Source organism: Phascolarctos cinereus, unplaced genomic scaffold, assembly GCF_003287225.1.
Source record: "Phascolarctos cinereus isolate Bilbo 61053 unplaced genomic scaffold, phaCin_HiC Scaffold_2;HRSCAF=192, whole genome shotgun sequence".
Classification (NCBI taxonomy): Eukaryota; Metazoa; Chordata; class Mammalia; order Diprotodontia; family Phascolarctidae; genus Phascolarctos; species Phascolarctos cinereus.
In genome coordinates, this window is record NW_027555625.1 from 219,120,716 (window position 1) to 219,143,031 (window position 22,316).

The following is a 22,316-nucleotide window of genomic DNA, read 5'->3' on the forward strand; positions in this document are numbered from 1 at the left end:
AACTCTGATCGATGAAATGATCTTCTACCATGATTCCAGAGGACTGATAATGAAGAATGCTACCTACCTTCCAATAGAGAAGTGACAGACTAAATATGCAGAATGAGACATAAAATTTTTGACACAGCCAAAATAAGAATTTGTTTTGCTTGACTCTACATATTTATTTCAAGTATTGGAGCAAGGGAAGGAAAGAGCTGAGATGGGAGAAAAAGAAAATAAATGCTTATTAATTAAAAAAAACTAAATTCAAAACCAAAAACCATATTTGACTCAGAAGAATAAATTATTTCTTTAAAAACTCCCTTCCAACAAGATGTATCCCTTGCATATGCTAAGATCACGCAATATTCCTTGACAGATGCAACAGGAGAGATAAGTGAGGCATAAAAGAGGAAGACGTATTTTTGCCCAAAGTGTTTGCCCAATTATGGAGCATGTCTAGGGCAAAGTCTAAAAAGGATAGAACTTCTCAATGGATGGTTAAGTCTTCTAGATGCTCCTGTTTGCAGAAAATCTTGAACTAATGCTTCAGAATACTATACCAGTTCCATAATGAGCTTCACAACTATTCAAAATAATTCAACCTCACAGTCCCCATGGGAAAAAGCAAGTGAATAAAAAATGCCTCTTGTCCAACCAGTGATGGCCGATTGTACAGAAAGTCCATAGAGCTGGTCCAAGAGAACATGTACCACATATGAACAGTGAGCTAGACCCTAGACCGAGAGCTCAATCAGAAATGCCAGAGAACGAATTTATTACATTTGAGAAACTGCACTGCTTTTTCAGTGATCTAAGAAACAAACAAACAAAAAAATGATCTCTAGTGGAGAGATAGCTTAGTGTAAACTGGCCTTGTAGTCAGAAAGTCCTGAGTTCAAGTGCTTAACCTCTCAGCACCCCCAAGAAACTCCCTAAAGCTAAAAGTTGCCAATATGCATTGATGGAGAGAGTTTCTTCAATTAGCACCAAAGTGAGATAATCTCTCATCTGAAGGAGCTCACATTGTACTAGGAGGACATCCCACAGATTAAATCACAGGTCTGGATCAAAATCAGCAACCAAAAAGCTATTTCAGTAATGCTATCTGTGCATAAGTCATCAAATACCACAATCTCTGAAGAATCAAAATTGTGAGTGACTGAAATAGCAGTGGAGAAACATATGGTGGCTGAAAATATACTCATCCTATTGCTAACAATAGCTCATGCATAAAATGTGTTATAAAAGATAACATCCAAGTGATGTGTGATCTAAAAAGGAGGTGGGCCAGTCATAAATGTGTATCTGTATATATGAACATATCTGTGTGTGTGTGTGTGTGTGTATATATATATATATATATATATATATTCAGATTTATGTATATACACAGATATATGTATAAATGGAGAAAGAGAGACAGAGACAGAGAGAGACAGAGAGAAACAGAGAGAATGGACCAGGGGTGTGGAACCTGTGGCCTTGAGCCCCTGGAATAGAACAACAGCAAAATGCTGTGCTAGTACCTGTATGATTTTTTAAAACCTAGAAAGCTTCCAGCATGTTGGGTGAACAAATGATAGAATATTTAAGTGAGGTCATGGACAAGAGTCACATAAGATAGAAGACATGAATCATGTATTTTCCTTTATCTATTTCCTATTCTTTTTCATCAATAACTAGTTGTTTTCTGTAATATTTATGGAAGTAGCCACCGTGATGCAATTATACATCTACCTCAGTATTGAAGTAATTCCACTTGGGAAGTTTTTAGAATGGCACCTCTCCTTATCCCTGTGCTGTTTTATGCTTATTATGTTTCAGGCACTATAGTAAGTGCTTTATGATTATTAACTCATTTGGTCCCCTGGAAGGTAGATGCTATTACAGATAGGAAACTGAGGCAAAAAGGGATGAAGTGGCTTTTCCAGGGTCACATAGTTAGTAAGTGTCAGAGGCTGGATCTGAACTCAGGTCTTCCTAACCCCAAGCCCAGCATTCTAACTACTGCACCACCTAGATACCCCAATCTGACAGGCCAGAAAATTGGGATAAATCTAGTAAGATGAAGTTTAATAGGGATATGGTATTTTTTGACCCTTTGATTTATGAGGGCAGTTACAGGGTAAAGGCTCTCTCCCTACAAAGTTTCACTTACGTATACATTAAAATGATTAAAGATTCATTAGATAGTGGAGAGAACCCTGCTCAATGACCCTTCAATCATAGACATTGGAACAGACATAAAAGAGTTTGCCAAAGGTGTTCGCCAAGGTAATGGAGGGGATCCAGTGTTATACCCTTCATCTTACTGGAAATAATTCTACTTTATGGATCTTAATGGTAGCTCTTGGTAGATAAAATCTATTTAACTTATTAAGGAAAGGTTCACAGATTTCTATGCTTTTTAAAATTTTTACCAGAAATGAGTGTTGCATTTTGTCAAAAGCTTCTTCTATGTGTATTGATGTAAGCATGATTTTTATTATTTTTGTTATTACCATAATGGGGCTTGGCTTTGTTGATGCCCAGATACTTTACATGGAAGCACCTAAGTGGAAAACACCAAACACTTGCTTCCAGAAGACATCCTGAGTCCCCCTACCTTGTGAGTGGGGGAAGCCTCTCTCCCACTGACTGCAGAGCTGGAAGAGGCTGCATCTTTGTAACTAACAGATTGGAACAGTCTCTCTTTTTCCAGTTGTGTCCCTGGGGATGAAGTTCAGATTTACCCACAATATGAATGCCATGAATGGAGCTGATCTATTCCTTACCCTCTCTTATGCCCCGTGGCCCCAAGAAATGGGGATTCATTCTGCTTAATTTGTCTTTTTCAGTTATAGACACAGGCAGTAGAGTTCCCAGACCAACACTTGAGCCATGGCAACTGTGGAGCCAGGATTCCAGACCAAATGTTGCAGCCAACCTAGCTAGGAAGTCCTGAGAAGCTCGTGTACCTGGGACTGAGCTCAAGGGAGAGAAGGAATTAGAACTGGAACTTGGTGGAATCATGCTGTATGGGAACTGAACCAAGCTGTAAGCCTGATCTCCATCACCTCTCCAGAGACTGAAAAGGTTAAGGGGAAATTACACCTCCTGTGTGAAGGGAACGTTTGCATATTTAGTCTTATTATACCTTTGAAGTAGCTATTCTTTTGTAAAAGCTAAGTTGACTGATAAGTGGTTACTGGGAAGTGGGGTACAGAGGACTCCCTAAATTTAAGGATCAAGGTAGAAGGTGGAGGCAATGTCAGAGAGACTAGACCACTCTAAACCCCAAAGGGTACTGGAGAAACTTGGGGGAGGAGTGAAATACAACATCCCTGGCCTTCAGGCAGAGTGGTCCAGGGTAATCACTGCTACATTAATATCATGTCGTATTTATGGTTTTTCTAATATTGTCAGAATACTGCATTCCTAGTATAAATCTAACCTGGTCATGCTATGTAATCTTCTCTTAATATGTTGCTGTAGTCTTCTTTACTAATATTTTATTTAATATTTTTGTATTGATATCTATTAGGGATTTTGGCATACAATTTACTTTCTTTGCTTTATGTCTTCTGGTTTAGGTATTAGGACCATATTATCTTAATGAAAGTGTAGGTAGGAGCTTATCTTTCTCTACTTTTGGACATGAGAATACATGTCTATATTGTCTATTTTTTTTTTTACTTTTTGGTGAGGCAATCAAGCTTAAGTGACTTGCCCAGGGTCACATAGCTAGTTAAGTGTCAAGTATCTGGGGTCGGATTTGAACCCAGGACCTCCTGATTCCAAGGCTGGAGCTCTAGCCACTATGCCACCTAGCTGCCCCTTATATTGCCTCTCTTTTCAAGGAATTTATGTAATATTGGAACTGGTTTTTTTTAAATGTGTGACAGAACTTCCTTGTAAATTCATCTAGTCCTGCTTATCCCTCCCTATTCCCTGGAAGTTCCTTTAACACTTGTTTAATTTTTTTTCCTTGAAACTAGGTTATTTAAATTCTTTATTTCTTAATCTGCCTTTTTTAAATTTGTTTTGCTGTCCTATAATTGGATATAATACTTTTTGATCCTTTCCATTATTTCCTCTTCCTTTGTCCTGAATTCTCCTCTTTTTTTCTTTTTATTTTGGCAGTTTAGTTTTCCTCTCTTTTAAAAAGTTAAAGTAGTTAATGGTTTTCCTATCACATTAATATTTTTTAAAGCTCCTAATTTTATTTGCCAATGAAATAGGGTTTTTATTTTATTTACTTTATTTTTGGTTTTCAGATTTTTATTTAGTTGGGCAGTTGACATTGCTTTAAGGTTTTTTTTTTAGTTGTATGCTCAATTCACTTTTCTATTCTTTCTCTTTTTCATTGATCAAAGCTTTTAGAGATATAAATTTGCCCATAAGAACTACTTTAGCTACATCCCCAAAGTCTTTTCTACTATCTCATCATTGTAATTTTCTTTAATGAAATGACCTATTTTTCTATGATTTGTTCTTTGACCCACATATTCTTTAGAATTACTCATTTAGTCTTCATTTAATTTTAGAACCTTTCTCTAAATGCCTTTTATTCAATTTTTATTACATTCTAATCACTAAAAGACATCTTTAATATTTCTGCTTTGTTGCATTTACTTATAAGGTTTTTATGTCCTAGTACACAGCCAGTTTTTTGGGGTTTTTTTTTAAAGGCAATTGGGGTTAAGTGACTTGCCCAGGGTCACACAGCTAGTAAGTTTCAAGTGTTTGGTCTGAGGCCAGATTTGAATTCAGGTCCTCCTGACTTCAGGGCCAGTGCTCTATCCACTGTGCCACCTAGCTGCCCTAAGTTTTTTTTTTTAATAAAGGTGCTGTGTACCACTGAAAAATATGTATATGCCTTTCTATTCCTAGTCAGTAATCCCCAGAGTATATCCAACTTTTCTAAAATTCTATTCAGTTTCTTAAGCTATTTCTTATTTATCTTTTTGTTAGATTCGTCTAGATTTGAAAAGGGAACCCTGAGATCTCCAACCACTATAATTTTTCTGTTTGTTTCTTCTTATAAAGTGGTTAAATTCTTCTTTCTTTTAAGTACTTAGATACTATGCCATTAGTTGCATATATGGAGTGGAGATGAGATTAGATACAGGGGCTCCAGGCCCCCAAAATTTAATTCCTATTCTCCATCATTATTTTCCTGAGCACTTTCCATTTTATTCTTTGTCCTGCTATATCAGATAGTGAATTCCAAGCAAAAATCAGATTCTAGGTATTTTATGAAAGACATGCAGAATATTCAGAACCTAGGCCTCTGTGGGATGAATGAGAAGGACTACCCACGTTTTGATTATATCATTTAGCAACTCTGGAATTTCCTAGGGAAGTTGTGGGTATCATCGAGAAAGCAGGCATTATGGTACTGCTAGGTTTAGACTTAGCAAATATCTTGGGAGTTTCAACATTTACTTGGGACCAATCAGCCAGTCAACAAACATTTATTAAGCACTTCCCGAGTGCCAGCCACTGTGCTAAGCTCTGGGGATACGAAAAAGAGGCAAAAGACAATCCTTGTCCCAAATGGGCTCACAATTTATTGGACTAGAAGGCACTAGAATTAAGAGGGATTGGGAAAGGCTTCCTATGAAAGATGAGATTTTGCCTGGGATGTAAAGCCTATAGGTGAAGATGAAGAGGGAGAACAATACAGGTCTGGGAGACAGCTCGAGAAAATGTCCAGAGCTGAGAGATGGAGTGTCTTGTTCAAGGAAGAGCCAGGAGGCCAGTTCACTTGATCAAAAAGTACATGGTGGCAGGGAGTAAAGTATAGAAAGACTGGAAAGGTAGAAGAGGGCAAAGTTATGATGGGCTTTAAATGCTAAATAGAGTATTTTGTATTTTTTGCTACTGGAGGCAATAGGGAACCACTGGAATTTATTGAATAGCGATTAGAGGTGGGATGGGTTAGTGACATGTTCAGACCTGTGCATTAGGAAAATCACTTTGGTGGCTAAATGGAAGGTGGATTGGAGTGGGGAGAGATTTAAGGCAGGCAGACCCACCCACAGGTTATTGCTATGGTCTGAGTATAAGGTGAAGAGGGCCTGCACCAGAGTGGTGGCAGTGTCAAAGGAAAGAACCGGGTATATCTGAGAGATGTAGCAAAGGTTAAATCACAGATCATAGGCCTTGGCAATGGATTAAATATGGCAGAGGATGGAGAGATATAATGAGGAGTAAAGATTGACACTAAGGTTACTAGCTGGGGAGACTGGGAGCATGGTTTTGCCCTCTGTAGTAATAGGGAAGTTGAGCGGGGTGTTTAAGGGGAAAGATAATGAGTTCTGTTTTGGACGTGTTGAGTTTAAGATATCTATTGGACATCCAGTCTGAGTTGTCTGAAAGGCAGTTGGAGGTATGAGACTGGAGGTCAGCAGAGAGGTTGGAGCGGGAAGGGTAGATCAGCATAGAGATGGTAATTAAATCCACAAGAGCTGATAAGATCACCCAGTGAAGTAGTTAGAAGAGAAGAGGGTCTGGGACAGAAGCCTGATGAACACCTTCATTTAGGGAGTGTAATCTGGATGAAGATCCAGCAAAAAAGACAAGAGAAGGAGCAGCCAGATAGATAAGAAGAAAACCAGGAGAGAATGAGTGGTATCCCAAAAACCTAAAGAAAAGAAAACAGCAAGGAAGAGTGATCAACAGTGTCAAAGGCTTCAGAGAGGTCAAGGAGGATGCTGATTGAGAAAAGGACCAACTCTGACCAGTTTAAAGGAGAACACCAAGGCAATCTATGTCTTTGGCTTAGAAGCTTATGGGAAAATAATGGACCGCATTGGCCAAGAACATAAAGGAAGGAAGCATAGATCCTTATACTCCCCGTGACTTGCCTCATTGGTAAAATGAAAGAGTTGGTCTATGAACTATGAAGTCCCTTTTCAGCTCCAGATCTTAGACTCCTAGAGGCAGGTAGGTGGCTCAATGGCTAGAGCACTGAACCTGGTGAACAGGAAGACCTGAGTTTAAATTCTGCCTCAGTCACTTACTAGCTGTGTGACCCTGTGCAAATCACTTAACTTCTGCCTCACTTTCCCTATCTGTAAAATGGGAATGATAATAACACCTACCCCATGCCTCAGGGTTGTGAGAATAAAATAGTATTTTTAAAATGCTTTGCAAAATTATGAAATGCTATATAAATGCTAGCTATTGTCATTATTATTAGCTATGATCCTACACTTATTTTATCTAATCCCCCTCCTTTGTTCCCACTCTATTCCTGCCCTTCCACTCTATTCCTTTCCTGTGCCAAACAGAATCTGGTTAGACAGCATGTCCCTAACTCTTCCTGCCCTTAAGTAACCATTCCAAACCTCTTGAGGTTTTCAAAAAGTTTTTATTGCGAATACCTGCAGGAGAGCAGGCAGGAATGAGCAATAACCAAAAGAAGAAGTTACACAGTTACAAGAAATCCTAAAAATCCATGGTAATATTTATTTCTGGTCTTCACTGAAATATGAATGGAACTAAGCCAGCTTTTTCTTTGACTCCACTGACTCATCTCTCTCAGTTCTTCTTCTGGGAGTCTGCTCCACCCAACCTTTCTGTCTAGCTTTTTATTCTAAGACTTTTGCCTCCCACTCCTTTGCATAATTAAGACCCGTTCTTTGGTCAGACCCTGAATATGTCTAGATCCCACAGAGCAGAGACAACAAATGCTAAAAATTGCCCAACTGAGCCTACCAAAGATCAAAAGACATTCATTTAAACCTGGAAGAAATTTCAGACAATCTCAGTGACAAGATCTCCGTCTCAAATCCCCTTTGCTTTCCTGGAAATTCACATCTTCCCAATCTTAAAGTCTTGAATTCTTTCATAACCACAGCCTTATTCCATTCCCCACCTGCTCCATATGCCCAATATCCATTCCCCTCTCCCAACCTCCAATCTAGTTTCAACACTCAACACTTCTGTGAAGGAAGCCTTCAGGCCCTAAGGAAATATTAGCATAGAACAAAGGCACATCTCAATTACATGCCAAGTCATAGCCAGGTTTGTCTAAATCCATCTACTCATTTTAGAGAAAGGCATTTTGTATGCAGATCATCACACACTCAGATGCACTTTGTCAGCAAAGTTAGCACCTCAAGGCTAGATCTGAGATTCTAGCATTAGTAGAGTAAGAAGAAAGAAGGCTGGGAACAAGGCTAAGCTTCCAGAGCAACCACATGAGAAAATGGAAAACCTGGAAGTCCCTCTCTGGAAGCTAGGCATGAACAGGTTAAGATGGTCCAGATGAAGGAAGAATCATGGAATGGAACTGAATAGACAAGGAGATGAAGGGAACTGATCCTGACAGAGGGACAGATTAATGTGGGGAATTTTGTATATTTCCATAGATGCAATTTTAAATATATATATGGCTACTCAGATTCATAGTTTTTAGAGCTAGAGTGTATGTGTGGGATCACTTGATGATCCAACTTTCTCATATTTTAGAAATGAAAAAAAAAGAAGCATAAGGAAGTTTAATGACTTACGAAGACTAGATCAGTGGTCTGTCTACTGCAGCATGCTCCCCCCCCCATATTATTACTACAACAACAAACACTACTACAGCAATAATAAGAACACCTAACATTTATCTAGCACTTTAAGGTTTCAAAGCACTTTAGGTATATTATTTCGCTTGATCCTTACAAGAATACTATACATTAGAAACTATTGTCCTCCCCATTTTACAGATGAGAGTGAGACAGATTACTTTCCCAGGGTCACACAGCTAGTGCTCAAGGAAGGTTTTGAACTCAAGTTTTCCTGACCCCATTCAGTATTCTAGCCATAGTGTCTCTTAGTATGTGTTTGTGTATATGTATGCATACATATGTATATATGTATGTATGGGTATACATATAGGCATACCTATATGTATATGTGTATATATATATATCTATGTGTGCATCTGTATACATTTGTGTATATACACATGTGTATGTACGTATTCATTCACATGTACATATTTATGTATTTATATAATAAACAATTGTGACAAAATTTACATAAAATAAATTGCTTCTTCAGTGATGTGCTATCTTTAGCTCTCTATATGGAGGGGACTCTACATTCTTTAACTCAATTGATTAAATAAAAAATGAGAAACCTCTAGCTTATTTCAATTTAATCATGTCTAGTCTTTGAGGCAAGTACCAAGAGGCACCATTCCCATTTGTACTTACAGTTGTAAAAATGCAAATACATTTAAACATTTTAAGTGGAAAAACCCAGGGAAATCATACCATGAAAATCCATGCATGTATATTTATGTTTGTTCTTTCTGACATTGGTGTCTCTTTGATTTTTCCTTTTTGTCCCTTTGTTCACGTTTGTCTGGCTCTTTGTGTTTTCTGCATGAATTTCTGTCATTTCCTCTCTATATCTTTCTGAGCCTGTTTTCCACCTCTTTCCATCTGTTTTTCTCTTTCTCCCTCTCTGCATTTCCCTCTTCCTTTCTCCTTTCTCTCCCTTAGCTGGCCACAGTAGAGACGTGCAGCATATTTTTTATTCTTTCTTATATTTATTGAGTAGTTTTCTATTCTTCATTGGGAAAAACAGATGAGTATAATGTTTTCTTTTTAAGCAATGTTTATTAATGTGGCCTTTGACTGATGTCTTTTTGGTAGGTCGGTGTTCTTTAACAGAGAAAAGATTTCAGTGGGTTAGAGCCTGATGTTGGTGAGATTCAGTCCCTGTTGTTCCATTTCCTTTTGCACTGAGAAAAATTCCACTCCACCCTTAAACCATGCTCACAGGGCTGTTGTAAGGAAAACATTTTAAATATAAAGCAACATGTATATGGTGCCTACCTCTTTAGGATATAAGGTTATTTAGCATTTTACTTTCCCCCAGTTACATGTAAAAACAATTTTTAACATTTATTTTAAAAACTTTGAGTTCGATATTCTTTTCCTTCCTGACTCTCCCCCCCAGTGAGAAGGCAAGCAATTTAATATAAGTTATACATGTGTAGTCATGCAAAACATTTCCATAATAGTCATGTTTTGAAAGAAAACATAGACCAAAAAAAGAGTCAAGAAAACTAAAGAGAGTTTAAAAAAAATGTGCTTCAATATGTATTCAGACACCATCAGTTCTTTCTCTGGGGATGGATTGCATTTTTCATACGATATAAGTTTCTTGAGGGCAGGATTGATTTTACTTTTTTTTTTTATTCTCCAGTGCCTAACAGAGTAGACATTTAATAAATGCTTGTTAATTGATTGATTTATCAAGAAAAGATGAGTTATTTTTATAAAAACTCAACACCAAATTTATTTCCTTTGTAGAAGAGTACAACCTCATCCCACCTCCATCCCCCTTATCATAAGGCTGAATGCTTTCAGGGATGAAAGTGAGATTCACTGGGACTGGAGGGTTCCTTCTAAAAACTCTAGGTTCATTTTCTTTTCTGAAAGGAGTCCAAATCACAGGCTACTGCTGTGTGTCTAGAGGCACCCTGGGGAAAAGGTAAGACTCACTGGAGAGGGAGAATTATAACAAATATTTATGGAATAATGTGAATCATTTGATGCATTTTCTTTGGGGCAGAATAGAGGCTGTCCTAAGCTCAATATATGTGGTTATCTTGATTACTCTATTAGGATCTGGGGGTCCTTTTATCCACATCTAGGAAGACCAGCACATAAGCTACATTTAGAGTTTTCCTTGGTGTTACCTTTAGTTCAAGGCAACATGAGCCAAAGAGATACGATTGGGGAGCAAGGGGGAAGGTGAAGGGAAAGGGGAGCTGCCCCCCAAATTGACCTCAGTCTTCACAAGCCATTTCCTCCTTTCCACCTGGCTGCTCTCATTTTGGATTTTTTTTTAACTTTTCCACATACCCTGACATCAACTACCTTCCCCCTCTCCTTTTCAGCACTCTTTCATTTCTGTTATCTTCCCCCAATAGATTGTAAGCTCCTTGAGGGCAGGTACTTTCTTTTTCATATTTGCTTAGCACTGTACCTAGGACATAGTAGGTGCTTAATAAATGCTTATTGACTGACTATAATCCCAGAGCTTGCAGTATTAGGCCCTGGGTTACATATTCACTTCATATATGTTTTGTATTACTTACCTGTTTACATGTTACTTTCCCCCCAGTTGAATATAAGCTATTTGAGGGTAAAGATAGCTTCATTTTTCTCTTTGTATCCCCAGAGAATAGCACAGTGCCTAGCAAATAATTGGTAGTTAATAAAAGCTTTAAAAATTGAATTGAATATAATTATGAATAGAAATTAGAATGACTATGAACAAATATATCTTCTTTATGCATAAATTATATATTATTCCATGGATCTGTGATCTCATTAATGTGAGTATGACAATTAGAACGGAACTAGAAGACAGAAGAATAATGAGAGCTGAAAGAAATTTCCTTAGCCCACCAACCCCTCCACCAGTACAGATTAGAACCCACCCATGCCTTCTGATCCTATGATATTCTAACCCATTACTTTTTATAAGGCCTACATAGATTATCTACTGAATTACTGGATATTTTCCTTAATATTTGTGGGTTCAGTGCCACAAAAATCTTCATTTCAAGTCATTTTGTAGGTGGTCTAAAAATTGTGTAATTTTAAGCACTCATTGCAAGCTGAGTATACACCCAGACGTGCACAAATACAAACACAAAATGAATATCTGAACACATAGGGATACATTTATCTTCATATTTATTTATATAAGCATATATGCATATGGGTACATGGACATATAAAGATATTTTGTGTGCTTGTATTTGTGTACTTAGTGTTCGTGTCTAGCACATAAAAAATGCTAAATAAATGCTTTAGCTAGCTATGTGTTCACATATAGATATATCTTCATATTCATATATCTATTTATATCCACATGTATGTGTACATAGGTGTATATCCACACATATATAGTATAAGGAGAGTAACAATATAGATTAGGCAAGGAGGACAGAAGTCACTAGCTCTGCCTTATGCCTTCAGTGTTGCTAAGCAAAGCTCCACAGCAATTATCATGGCTCTAGCAGACTGAGGCATGATAAGAGTTGAAAGAAATTTACTTAGGCCAACTCAAATATTAATCAGAACTGAGGATTCATGTGTATAATGGGAGGAAGGGAGCAAGATTAGTTAAAGAAAAGATTTAACCTGAACACTTTGCCATTCAACTCTTGATTGTACAGAACCATGGATCTGATTCACAAAAGAGCTGAAATATATCTAAAGCTACAGGTTAACTAACAAATAGACATGTGATCACTCCCTGTGGAGAATAGGCCTCCTAATAGCAACAATTCAATGGAGAAACAGAAAATGACAATGTTATTTATCTGCTGTCCTATTTCATTCTTTTTTAAAATTTTTTTTGTTAAGGCAATTGGGGTTAAGTGACTTGCCCAGGGTCACACAGCTAGTAAGTGTAAAGTGTTTGGTCTGAGGCCGGATTTGAACTCAGGTCCTCCTGACTTCAGGGCTGGTGCTCTATCCACTGTGCCACCTAGATGCCCCTATTCTATTTCATTCTTGGTCTTCACTTTGAGTTAGTGTGTGCTTTTTTTGCTCTGGTAGAAAAGCATTAGATGAAGATTCATTTACTGTAATTTTGGATAAGAGACTCAAAGGTTGCTTTCAACTTGAGTATTGCTTTCAAAGTCCTATGTTAAGGAGGTGAAGAGGCCTACTAAATAATGTTTATAAATATAGATATACATGAGTTAACATAAAATACAAATTTATACTAACATTCTCTCTCTGATTGTGCATCCCTATAAAACCAGCTACTGGAGAGGCTGAGACTAACAGATCTCTTGAGCTTCAGAGTTGAGGACTACAGTGGATTGTTCTGATCTGCTGTCCATACTAAGTTAGCATCAATATGGAGACCTCCCAGGGAACAGGAGCACCAGGTTGCTTAAAGAGGGTTGAACAAATCTAGGTTGAAAACTGAGCAAGTCAAAGCTCCCATGGTGATCTGGAGTGGGGTTGGGCCCATGAGTAGGTCCTGCATTTCCAACCCAAGTGAGATAGGAAAACCAGTCTTTAAAAAAATAAAATTTTCATACTATGCACATACTACAAACTGTTACCATAATGCATCCCCTATACGTATGTCATAAGGGGAATTTTTCATTGATAACTAGAAGTTACCACCATTATACCAGGTAGCCTGTCAGCATGAAGTGCGACAATCAAGCAATGACATTGACTTTTTTAGTGACTTGTGGAAACAGGAAAAAGAAAGTCACAGCAAGGACGTGTTGCAACATGGTTCAACTTGCAGCACCAATACTTTAAGCCTCAGTCAGCCTTGGGTTAGCAGTTATAAAAAGAAGTATCTATTGTTTCATTGCAATGTATAAATGATTAACTATTGTTTAAGGTAATGAATTAAGAAGTGATTAGGGGTAACATGGAAACAAATATATGAATGAGTCACCTGACATAATGAAAGAGCTAGAGGAGGTGAAGTAATGTCAAAAAGAAGCTCTTCTGGTCAACACAAAAAGTTTAAAGAAGGTAAGGCAAGCATGCGTACATGATACACAAAGGTGAATGCCCATAATGCACAAAGGTGGGTGTGTCCATGATATACAAAGGTTCATTCAATCCCCCACAGGCTGATGAACATGAAGAAAATGTCAGAGATTTGGTTTGTTCAGATAATTAATAGTAAAGATGGTGGCTGAAGAGTTATATTTGAATAATGAGCTAGACTTATTCTATAAAGAAATCTGAACAATAGGATAGTGTCTTGATTTAAAGGGAGGGAATATTATTAACAATTAGATCCATCCAGAATTGTAATGGACTGTCCTGAGAGGTTGTATGCTCCCCCTCGCTGGAAGTGTTGCTCTAGGAGAACATATGGGGATATAGAAGAGGGAATTCTTGTTCAGATAGAGGCTGCTGGCCTCTGAGGTCCCTTCTAATTCTGAAAGCCCTATGATTCTGCGAATATTATCCCATACTTGTGAGGGAAGAACAGAAACAGAAAATCCTTGGGTTTTGTTTTGATCTTTAAGGCAATATGAACAATTCAACATTCTGGAGAAAAAAGTAGATGGTAATGAAACATGGTGTTTTTAGCATTGTCCAGTAGCAAAGATAGGGAGATACAGTGGCTACAGATACTATAGATACAATAGATACATTACCAAATGCCCCAGACTCACAAAAGCAAATATGTCCAAATCATAAGTGAAAACATAGTTAATTTGTCTCAGAAATATAATCTGTGGCCCAGGAAGAACCTGGTAAGTCTATCTCTCCTCTTTTTTAAATGTCAAATGCAAGAATGAATCCCAGATGTAAGAACTGGCCACGAATCAGTCATCCTCAATGGGGTGCCAGTGGGCTAGCTACTACTCAGGGTAAGCCAAGTCTTGCCTCATCTAGGAGACATTACCAATTCTAAAACAAAGGCCTCTTCCAGGGACATTACCTCACAAGACAATTCATCTCCTTAAGGAGACGTAAGAAGGATTTAGAAAGACTTTACCAGGTTCTTCCTGGTCACATCCTTCAAGAATTCAATGACATTGTCTAAAGACTATTCATCCCACTAAGTTGAATAGCTATCCAGCTTATGGTGTTGAAATTCTTGAGCATTTGAAAGACTGTGTAAAAGTAGGTAGGATTGATTATTTCGCTATTTCACCACTGGGCTTCCATGACTCAGGAAGAGAGAGTGAGGCTGATGACTTTGCACAACTCTGCATCACTTAAATCCAATTTATGTGCAACCCTGTGATGTCATTGGTCCTCTTCAAAAAACAAAGGACAGACAACTTTTGTGAATCAATCTTTGCCCAAAACAGTTTCTCCAGTACCATAACTTACCTTTTTCATAAGCTTCAATTCCAAATGGCTTTTGGTCATTCTTCAAAATCAAAATTACTCACAGTGGACAAAGATTTGTCATCACAAAAGCATACTCAATAGAATGTGATTGAGGGTACAAAGATACTCCCCAAAGAAATCTTACCCAAGTATTTTGAGCAACAGCTAGGTCATTGGAATCAGCACATAACCTCATGGGATAACTCTTTTGAAGGGGACAAGCTTCATTTCATTGTATGACTTTGATTTTTTATTTTAAAAAATAGCCTTGTTATTCTATAGTCATACTTTCTATGTTATAATCATAGAACTGGCTTGAGCACCTAGCTTCTTCATTAGATATACAATCTCACTTGAGTAGGAATTCCCTCCATTGGTATAGTTCCCTATATATTCATGCCTTCTGGTCCAATGTGGTTATGATTTTTGACCATGCCTTTCCAAAAATCCTTCATAGAGCACCTGCCTAATCTCCAAGGCCTTCCTCTGGTTCTTTTCCCCCCATATCCAAAAATGTGTGTCTTTGCAATTTGTGCCTATCATCTGTAGGCTTCACCCACCCATTCTATTAATTTAGTCTCTACACTTGCACTGGTTCAACAGGTGTGGTTGGTCATTGATTTCATCAGAGTTCTTGAGTCTTTCAAAGTTGTTTTTCTTTACAATGTAACTATCCTTGCATAAATTGTTCTCCTGGTTCTGCTTACTTCATTCTGTATCAGTTCACACTTTTAGGATTCTCTGAAATCATCTCTTTCATCATTGCTTACAGAGCAATGATATGCAATTACATTCTTATACCCCAATTTGCTCAGGAATTTCCAATTGTCTGAGACAACCTAAGGCACCCCTTTAGATTCTAGTCCTTTTCTCTTCCCTCCTTTTAATCTCCCCTTTCAAGATCAGGAGATTGGTTTTGCTTGTGATTATTCTCTTCCTGGTATCACCCTTTCCCTTACCACCCCCCTTCCCTGACTGTTTCCCTCTTGAGTTTGGTATACTTCCCCATCAAACTCTGTGTGTGTCTCCATGTGTATTCAACCTACCTTCGTCTATGTCATATAAGAGTAAGATTCATCTGATGTCCACACTTCCCACTCCTTCCTCTACGCTTGCAGATTATTCTCCCTACCCCAATTCTGAGAAATAGCAAATTCTACCCCCCTCTTTCTGCTTTCCATACTAAGATGTTTTTTCTTTTAACCACTCCCCCTTTTCTTTCCCTTCTTAAAACCCTCAGAACAAAACCAATCCATCCAGAAACCCTCCATTTTTCTTATTTAACTCTCTCAGTACCCCATAAAGACATTAAGGTTCTGAAATGACATTTATTTCTTCTCCTCCATTAGAATGTTAGTCTCATCATCACACAGACCCTTTTAATTGTTCAAATAATTTTACTTTCTTAGATTTCTCTTGTCTTTTGTGTTTATATTTCAAAGTTCCAACTGAGCTCTGGTCTTTTTCATCAGGAATATATGAAAGTCCTTTATACCAGTTAAGGTCCCCTTTCTTTCCCCAATAGTACTATATTCAGCTTTGTCAGGTAAGTTATCCTTTCTTGTGAGCCTATCTCTTCTACTTTTGAAATATTATATTCAAAGATCTCTCATTTTTAGTAGAAGCTGCCAAGACTTATGTAATCCTGGCCATAGTTTCTGGGTATTTGACTGTTTCTTTCTGAATTCTCTCAGTGTTTTTTCTTTGATATGGAAGCCCTGGATTTTGGCTATGATATTTCTGGGACTTTTTCCTTTTGAAGTTTCTTTCACGAGGTAATTGGTAAATTTTTTGGCTTTACTTTGCCATCTAGATCTAATAAACCTGGGAAGTTCTCACTTGTGATTTCTTCAAATATAATGTCCAGGCTTTTTCTTCCTTCTAAATCATAGTGTGAGAGATGATCTCTTAGAAGTGAAGCCTCCTCAGCTGATCAATGGTTCTTGTTAATATTTCTTGTTTGTTGCTTTCAAAACCCTCCCCTGCTCAGACCCTGTTTTTAAATGCTTAGCAGAAAGAATAGACCTGCCCCCAACCTGAACTGCTTGCCCTTGAAAAGCTTCCCGCCTTTTCTTGTCTCTGGGATAAGGAGAAGGGGGTTAGGGAGAGGAAATTGCAGTAAGTTTTGGTTTCCTAGAAATTACCTAAACCTATAGGAGTTCGGCCGTAAACCCCCTCCTGATTGCCACACCACTGTCACATCAGCATTAGGTTTACTAAATAAGGACTTGCACATTTGGATTGTTTCCTTGTTCTTTTTCTTTGAATATTTGTGCCTAGAATGTAAGCCCACCTCCCAGCAAATGGGAATGGGAAAGAATTTTCACGCCTAGAATATAAGCCCGCTTCCCAGCCAATGGGAGTAAGGGATAGTGGTGGGTGGAGGTTTGTTTGCATTAGGGTATATAATCTCATTTTGCTTTCAGTGCCTCGCCTCTCTCCTGCTGGAAGTGTAACCAGAGGAGCAGACGCCCGGTCTCCCGAGATTGTAATAAAAAGTAGCTTTTGCTTCCACCTTGAGAAGTCTCTGAGTTTAATTGATTTAGAATCGCGGTACCACACAATAGTTTTCAGGAGGTCCAATGGTTCTTAAATTATCTCTTTAACTTGTTTTCCATGATAATTTTCTTTTATATCAGTTATCTTACATTTCTTCTAATTGTTCACTTTTTGAAATTTTTCTAATATTTCTTGCTATCTTATATAGTCATTGATTTCTGTTTGGTCTGCTCTAGTTTAATGAGAGAAGACAACACATAAAAAGAAGCTGAAAAGGGGCAGGGGGTAAGGAAGGTACCCTGCACAGGGGCATGATGAAGTCTAGAGTACAGCCAGGTAGTAAATGAAGTGATGGCTGGCTTGGGTGTCTTCCTTAAATGGAAGTTATATTATTATTCTTGTTTTATAGATGAGAAGGACCTCCTAAGACATGTCAAACATAGTAACTATTAACCACTCCTGCTGATTCCTGTGGGCACAGATGATACTGCCAGAAGTACTCTAGAAGGTATTGTCAGTGTCTTGGGCAAGGAACTGAAGATCGCAAGGATACGAATGGTGTTCTCATCATGGCTGCCAACTAAAGTAAAGGGCCTCAGAAAAGAGGCAGATTTGGAAAGTGAGGCACTAGGTAAGAAGTTAGTGTCTGAGAACAGCATTTGTAAATCTGGACCACAGCTTAAAAATATGAAAAGTAGACTCTTGACCAGGAATGGAGAACCTGACAAGGGCTGGTTAAGAAAAGGGGGGGTGGTGGTGAATATTTGCCTGCAGTCTTGCTAATCCAAATGAAAAGGATTTAAATAGAAAAGGAAGAGGAAGAGAAAAAGTTGCTTAACTATATCTGTCAAGCTAGATACTATGGAGAGGAACTGTAATGAAGGAAGGATAGCTATAGAAATGCTCAGAAATTGACATGAAACAAAATTCAAAAAAGGAACCAGTAATGAAGTCCATGGTTTTAAGTGCCTGATGCTTGTACGTGCATGGTCCATGGGGCCCAGGCCCTAGAAGCTACTAGAGGTTTTAGGTATTTTGTTGGTCACAATCCCTTCCAAACTACAACTCTTAATTCTACACCAATGTATTTATCTTATTTTTTGCTGTTCAGCCAGAAGACACATTTAGTTAAAAAAAAATTTAATAAAATAACAAACTAGCAAAAGTAACAGTAGAATAGTCCTTTTACCAACCCTGAGTTTAATCTCTCACAAATACACACATTCTCAGTTGGAAAAATGGGCAAGCATCAGGATCATGCATGGGACAGATACATGTGGGGAACATATGTTTTTAGGGCATATGCATGCAAGGAACTGTACACTACAAACACATATGGCTGGAGCACACACGTAGAAGAGAAATATATCCAAAACTTTGCAGGACTTGCAGTGTCTTCTGGTGAAGTCACTGTGTTGCTCTTTACTGTTACTCCCTGAGAATCATTGCATTTTAGCTGCTTCATTTCTCTGTTCAAGCTGGTCTTCCTTGAACTGACTATACTAATACTTTCTCTAAAACATCTAGTAGGCTGTGATTAGTAAGCCGCTACTCTGCAGAGTAGAAACACAGTCCTTTCAGCTTTAGCCACTAGGTCTGAATTATATTCTTCAGCTTAGGCACTAGCTTTTAGCCATCTGGCATTCTGAACTCTATAAGCTCAATAATGAATAGTAAATAAAATATTTATTAGCCACCTACCATATGCCTAAGAGCTGATGATACAAATACAAAAAAAAAAAAGAAAGAAAGAAAGAAAAGCAATCCCATCTCTCAAAGAACTTACAACCTACTGAGGGAAGACAATATACAAAAGGTTGAAAAATGTGGGGTGGAAAGGAAGGTGTCTGATGCAATGGCATAGTGGAGAAGTCAGAGAAATCCCTGAGTTATAAAGCCAGGTGAAAAGTGAGGAGATGACCTCCTCCTTCAAACAAGATTTAGAGCTCTTGACTCCATCCTCCAATCAGAGGGACGGAGGATAACAAGGAAGAGTATCAAAGCTGATGAGATTTTGCAAGATCATGAGATTTTCCCAGTAATGATCTTCCCAGGGCATGGTGAACAAGTTGTAGCAGTCCCAGACTAGTGTAGCCAGGTCAGAAATGAGAAGTTTCTGTGGAGAGTCTCTCTCTTGCAGGGGAGTGCAATGGCTCTATTTAAACAGGTCTCTCAGTTAATCTATCAAGGGGAAAGGCTATCAAACTCTTCACCAACTAAGAAGACTTCTCCTTAGTCAAGTTGCTCGTAATAAGTAGTATATGCCCAGGCTATAATCACATCCGCTCTTTGAACTCTTCTTTGAAATACTCTTTCCTCTACTGTTTCTTCTGAGTCCCTTTCTTTAACTTTCATCTAATAGTCAAAAATCCATTTTAGTTATCAGTCTTTATCATACTCCCTGGCTGAGACAAATAACCCCAGGTGTCTATTTTTTCCAATAGAAAAAGTCTCTTTGGGATACAGACCCAGAAGTGGTATAGCTGTATCCCAAAGAGATCATACAAATGGGAAAAGGACCCACATGTACAAAAATATTTGTAGCAGCTCTTTTTGTGGTGGCAAAGAACTGGAAATTGAGGGGATGCCCATCAGTTGGCAAATGGCTGAACAGGTTGTGGTATATGAATGTAATGGAATACTATTGTGCTATAAGAAGTAATGAGCAGGCAGACTTCAGAAAAACCTGGAAAGACTTGTATGAATTGATGCTGAGTGAAATGAGCAGAACCAGGAGAACATTGTACACAGTAACAGCCACATTGTGTGATGACTAACTTTGACAGATTGATTTCCTATCAGCAATGCAAGGATCCAAGACAATTCCGAAGAACTCATAATGGAAAATGCTGTCCATATCGGGAAAAAGAACTATGGAGTCTGAATGTAGATCAAAGCAAATTATTTGATCTCTTTTTTTTTGTTTGTTTGTTTCTTCTTTCTTGTGGTTTCTCCCATTGGTTCTAATTCTTCTTTACAACATGACTAATATGAAATTAGGTTCAATATGAATGTATGTGTAGAGCTTATAACAGATTGTACACAATCTTGGGGTAAGGAGGGGAGAGATGAGGAGAAAATTTAGAACTGAAAATCTTATGGAAGTGAATGTTGAAAACTAAAAATAAATAAATAAAATAAAAAAAAAAGAAATATAACAGTTTAACCTTAAAAAAAAATAGGAAAAGTCATTGAGTGAAACCATGGCAAGGATACTATCTTTACCCTTCCCTACCATGTTCCTATTTTCTATACAAAGTGTCATAAGTGCTGGCCTGGCTTGAAAAGACTGAAAAGGCTGGTGAATCTACAAATCACAACCTGGACTCTACATGCAATTTTTAAAAATATGAGTAACAAACAAAGGTGAACTGGAGATAACAGATTTTAAAAGGATATAAATTCAACTTCATAAGTATCACTGAGACTTGGTGAAATGTGAAATATGGCTGGAATATTACTCTGGGTAGTTAATCTTTTATTTAGGTAAGGTTTGGTAATAAAGGTAGTATGGCAGTATATAGTAATAAGATATAGTCACATGAGGAAGTCTAGAAACCAGAGCGGGGAAGTATGATAGAAAGCCACCTTCTTGGATAAAGATTGAATGGAGACAGAAACAGAAGCAATATTGTAATTGGAAAATACTAAAAATCATCTGAACAGAAGGGAGAAAAAGATGAAATAGGGAAACTGATCAAAAAGCTGGCCTGGAAATATTAAATAGTAAAGACTTTAATCATCTTGGCACATGCCGGAGCTCTCTCTGAATCAAAAACAGAACAATCAATAATTTCTTGACTTGCCTTAATAATAATTTCCTTTTTCAAAAAGTGAAAGAACCAGCTAAGGAAATTGTTTCATTTCTTCTTTTTTTTTTTTTATTGGTTGGGCAATAGGGGTTAAGTAACTTGCCCAGGGTCACACAGCTAGTAAATGTTATGTATCTGAGGTTGGTTTTGAACTCACATCCTCCTGAATCCAGGGCCGGTGCAGTATCCACTGTGCCACCTAGCTGCCCCTAATTAAGTTGTTCACTCCAGTCCTGATTCTCACAATGGAGTAATTGGTTGTTGAGGACAGAAATGATAAGAATCTTGTAGGTGACCATTCCAATTTGGCATTTGTGATAGAGGAAATCTGACTATGGTCTGACATGCATCCTTGATTTCTAGAGAACAGATTTCAAAAGGTGTGCAGAAAGGTTAAGTGGCATGCTAATGCCTAAAATTCTAAAATATAACAAGGGAAATTATTATTATATTAATAACCAATTATTAAGTTTTTCCTCCTATTTTTGTCAAGATCCTACTCCTGAAAAGGCCAGTAAGCTCTAAAGAGCATGGCCTAGTAATGTGATCACTCCTAACCCCTAATACATCTGCCTGTTAACTGGTTTAAGCTAAGCCCCACACAAATGGTACTCTGGCTTCCATTTATGCTATCAGCAAGACTCAGTTTGAATTAGATCTTCCCCCAGGGAGTATGAGCTTTGTCCTTGCTTTCTTCATTAAATTTTGGGGTGACCTGGTCCACAAAGGGGAGAACAAGCCATAAAGACCTGATTGAGATGACTTATATTTTTCAGGTTAAGATTGCTAGCAACTTGAATTCCTTAGGAGTCAGAGAGGGGCATGATGGGCCACATCTGAGGGCCAGCCCACTTTTCCCAGCTTTCTTCACCCCTCCCACAAGTGAAGTAATAGGGAAAAGTTTTGAGAGTTCTTAGTTTACCTCCACATTAAAATATTCATCAATCCAGGTTGGGGAGGTCCCAATGACATACTGCCGGGCCAATCAGAAAGAGGATACACCTAGGTATCAATGACTCCGCCAGTTCTCATTCTGAGTCTTTGGCACAAACAGAATCAGGCCGTTGACCTGTCCTCTATTAATAGACCTCATGTTCCTATTAATAAATGATATTATGCTTGAAGAAATGGCCTAAGTTTATTTATTGGTTAAATTTTCCCTGCAACAATAGACTAAAAG